The sequence below is a fragment of the Syngnathus scovelli genome, chromosome 11 (assembly GCF_024217435.2).
Source record: "Syngnathus scovelli strain Florida chromosome 11, RoL_Ssco_1.2, whole genome shotgun sequence".
Lineage (NCBI taxonomy): Eukaryota > Metazoa > Chordata > Actinopteri > Syngnathiformes > Syngnathidae > Syngnathus > Syngnathus scovelli.
The window spans coordinates 4,546,478-4,551,168 of NC_090857.1; positions in this window are offsets into that span (position 1 = coordinate 4,546,478).

The window sequence follows — 4,691 nt, forward strand, 5'->3', positions numbered from 1 at the left end:
AAGACCCGCCCAAGTTTCCCACTCCGGGGTGTGAAACCTCAAACACCGCCTCCTCTCGCTAACTCTCGCTCTTTCTTAAAGGGGCCGCCAGCGCCGGAGACAGCCCAACTAATCGCTTTACAACAAGCCATAATCACAAAACCGGTTTAAAATGTCATTATGTTTTCATTTGAGGTGACCGTCAAGGAAATAAGTTCTCAAACGAGCACTAACACGATGCAGCAGATTTGGGGAATCTAATTTTCCAATCAATGAAACCAATTAAAATGCGTTTTCTTTATAATAATTTGATCTATGGGCCTCAGCAGGGCTAAACTCTGATTAATATTGCGTGCGTGGACGATAAATTAACCCGCAAAATCCATCCGTTTTTATCGGTCTCAGGGCGGCGGCCATTTTGCCACCTGCCGTCGATTAAAAATGACATCGCAGTTACTTTGGCCAATCACAGCTCTGTGCGACTGCCACATGACCAAACGCAGACAACAGCTAGCTAAATGTCATTTAGCAAGTACCTAAAATCAATTAAGATTTCAATTTGATCAACAAACATAATTTTCAATTCTCAAATCGTCATGATCGTACATCATGTCATCTCAGTAATGCACATAGGCAAGCAATCAATTTTCCATTCGGCTCCTTACCTACAAATATTTTTTTCATCACTTACCAGGCATTGACATGTTGCGTTTGTTGGTTGATGGCGTCAAGGAATGGGTGATTGTTCCGTATTGGGAGAAGTCCCACATTTCATTACTATTAATCATGCTTACAGGCAAACAGATATTCGCACCTGCAGCACTGCAGGCACTTCAGTGGTTTGGTTTCTTGTTTCTTTTCCAAGAAATAAAAGCAGGTTTCACATTGCAGGTGAGGCCTCCATCTCTCTACAAGTGTCAGGAAGCCATTTCAGCAATGTGAAACGGGACGTCACGGTTACATCATGAATTAAATTCATTTAAGGTTATGAAAAGTGTCAATAAATTCACTAAACGGTATTTTGAAACTCTTTTTCAGTCTAAAACAGTTAATTTAAGGCTGTAGTCACAGCTGTTTTCAGACACGTCAAAGCATGCAGCCAAAACGAATTATAGTGTATTTCACAAGCATACTTGATATTAAAAACAGTGTGGAAACAAGTGCTGATTTATGCATTTCTCATGTTTGAGTATTAAAATAAACACCAACGATTTAAAAAAAAAAAAAAAAAAAAAAAAGCTCTTCTGCTTCTGTATTTGCACGCAACAAGTGATGTGGTCTCCAACCCCGGTTGCCCCAAATATGCTTGACACAATATTCTGACGCGCCTACAACAGATGGATCAGGTGCTTTGGGATCTATTTTAAGGGAAATGTTTGTGTGATTTGCTTTTAATAGCACTCTATTGACTAATCTAACAGGCCACTAGGTTAAAAATTTGACCAATAGGCCAACTGTAAATCTCTGCAATGTGACATACTGCAAATACAAGAGATGCAAAAGGTGTGCACTTTCTAACGTCGACTTTAAATTCATTGCAAAATTGAGAAGCGTCATACAACCTTATGACTTATTCGCCTTAAACCTTAGACACGGCACCGTCTTGAAGTGATTGTTGCAGATTTATGACCTCCATGAGCTCTGCAAAGAGTTGACATGGAAAGGAATGCATTAACGACATCTGCTACCATAACTGGTTCCTTTTCACTGGTAGACTTCGCCGGCTTTTGCACCGCTGTGTGAAATTGTGACGGATGAGTGGAGTGCACGTGAGGCTTCCGTGACAATGCCCCGTGAAAAAAACTTAACGACCACACCAGATTTCCATTTTCTGTATGGCAGTTTTTGACACCAACCATATTGTTGTTTTCATAGCTGGGATGGAAAATACTGTTCTTGAACGCAGGCAAGTCTCCAGTGGAAAGCTGGCACAGAAAACCGCATGCGACTCAGGTGCACGCATTTTTGGGGCCATCATGATGTCTGGCGAATGGTTGATGGATGTGCGCGGCCTATGGGGGATTCATCATGCTTGTCTTTCTGGAATCTTCAAAGATAACAAAGCATCTGCTGCAGCGATTCATCAGCTATAAAATGGAGAGGCGTGAAAGGCCGCCAACTGGCCATACTGGGACTGGATGGCTAACGGCTGTTGCGGGAGTGTGGAGATGCTTTTGCTAATAGGAAGCAGAAAGGCTGTGTGTCAATAGCGCGCTCGCTGCAATACAGATGTAGCGAAAAGTACAATGAAGGATACAAGAAAAACAAAAAAGGATCAGGACACAAAAAAGCACTCGAAGACATGACAGCTGTTTGACACCTCGGCAACATTTGCAGGTGTTTAAACACGGCGTTTCTCTTTCTCATGGTTTCGTCATTTTCCGTCTTTCATAACTATGAGGAGCTTCTTCTCCGTGTTTGTCTAATGAGGAGCGCTTTCCCGTGCCAACTTCCTGTCATTGGTTCCACACGTATCTCGGTGGCCCGGTGGCAAGCGATGAGAGACACGCCATTCCACATCCCCAACCTGACCTGTTCTGTCACGTGGTGGGCGTGGGTAGAGGTGTTCGCCCAGTGTGTTATGCTAACAGTTTAAGCCGCAACCAAGGTATGCATTGTTGAAAGTATGAGCAAAATGGCGGTTGGTTTCCACGTCTTTTCAGCAGGTGTTTACTTGTGTCAACACCGCGCTGACAACGATGAAGCGGCGAGGCCGTACGCAGACGGGCAACGTGTTTGTTTTAATAAGCCTTGTGAATAGAATATTTCATAAAAGAAGCGATGGCCTGGAACTGTTTTCGTTCCATGTAAGGAGAGGAATGTGCTCGTTTGGCTCTCTGAAAGGTGACCTCTGTGTTGTACATCTGTTGCAGCCAAACACCGTTTTGTCTGCCAGCACGCTTTGTTTCTCTGTTTTTACTGCATTCGAACCACCAAAGGATCTCACACCGTCTTTGTCGTGGGAGTCGCGTTGACGAGAAAATGACTAATCGTTCACCCATTCTTCCAGCCTCTCTATTTCCGAATGTATTCAACAGTTAACTTGAGCAAAATATTTCTACGATGAATTACACGGTTGGTTTACACCACAGTCCCAGCACATCCACACCGAAGATGTAATTAGCCAGCTAACTCACAGTGGCTCGCTGGTTCAAATTCAATTAAGACCCTCAAAGACACCACAGGCCAGTGGTGGAAAATTCCATTTAATTGAAGTAACTGGGAAAAAAAAATATGGCACAGAGGGCCATAAATGGTCTCTTTTGGGATATGTTGTTCATATTTCTCTGAATATTATTCTACATCGTTACTTATGAAATTATATCTATGTAATTGCATAGACGTTGCTATTCGTGGCACACACCGTGTCTGATTACGCACAGATTGGAGACACCACACGCAGTTACTTTCCCCCTGAAATGCATAACGACAATGATTGAATAAGTTTATAGTTTGCTGAATGCACACTGGCACATTCAGTGGGAGCTTTATTTATCATGGACTTCCTCTATATATTCTAAAGGTACAAAACCACCCAGCGGGGTAAGACTGACATTCCATCAGTGAGGGGGAAAAAAAGCAGTCCATATAAATCAAGCCTCTTCTTTTCCAGAAACCTTCTTTTCTGTCTGAGGCTTGCTCGTTAGCAGAGGCTTTGGGACCACTTGTACGACTCTGTGCCGTACAAAGAAGGGGGAAAAGGAGAAAAAAAAAAAGGATGATCCCTCTTTCTTTCCCCATGTTGCTTTGGTCCTGACAAAATAGGGCCTCTGTGAATAGCGGAGCTGAATGAAGGATGGAGGAGTGGGACTCGCTCATGCAGAGAGCTCCCGGCCCCCCTCTATACCTGCCTGGAAGAAAAGAGCGACCACCTGCTTCTGCTGAGCCTTTTTCCTTGGCTTCAATAGAGACCTTATGAAAAGAGCCTGAATAAGCAAGGATCGGAACTTAGGGAATGTTAAAAAAACAAGTGTGGTAAAGGATCTTGAGCTTTTGCATATTGTTATGCCTCCGCTGTACATTCATCTCTTCGGGTCAGTGCGGGACATTGAAAAGAAGCGGCTTACTTTAATCAATCATCATGGAAATTAGCATGTTATAATGAAGCTGTCGGTGAGCCCGTTGTTTGGGGCGAGTTCAAAAGGGGGAGGTTGACTGTGGCGAATGAAGCCATGCTGAACCTCAAAGTTGTAATTCCTTCACGGCAACCAACCAAAGTTAGTCAGGTTTTTCTTTGCTTTTTGTTAAGTATAGTAGTAATCATCCCCGTTTATTAAGACAAATGATAATAACTAATCAGATGAGTGACTTTAGAGCTTTGTAAGAAACATTTGTGTTGTAATAAGCATACTTGACTGAACAGGCACACAAACACAATAAATGTATTTTGTGCTCAAGTGTTCTGCTTACTTGCCTTTCTTTCATTTTTATTTATGACCTTCCTCTTTTATTGCCCTCGGGCATCTACTGCTGCTAATGGGATAAAGGCTGCCATGTTATGCACACTTAAAATCAACGCAAAAGTGCTGAGGGCTCTGTATGGATTTATTAAAAGTACAAATTAAGTAATGATTGTACACAGTGTCAATTAATTCCAACTACTTGCAGTGATGTTTTGATAGACAATATATCAGCCTCCCAAGGGTGTTTATTGACTTCTATTTACTGCATTCATGAATTTTCTGAGCAGTAAAGGACTCAATAATCCACGG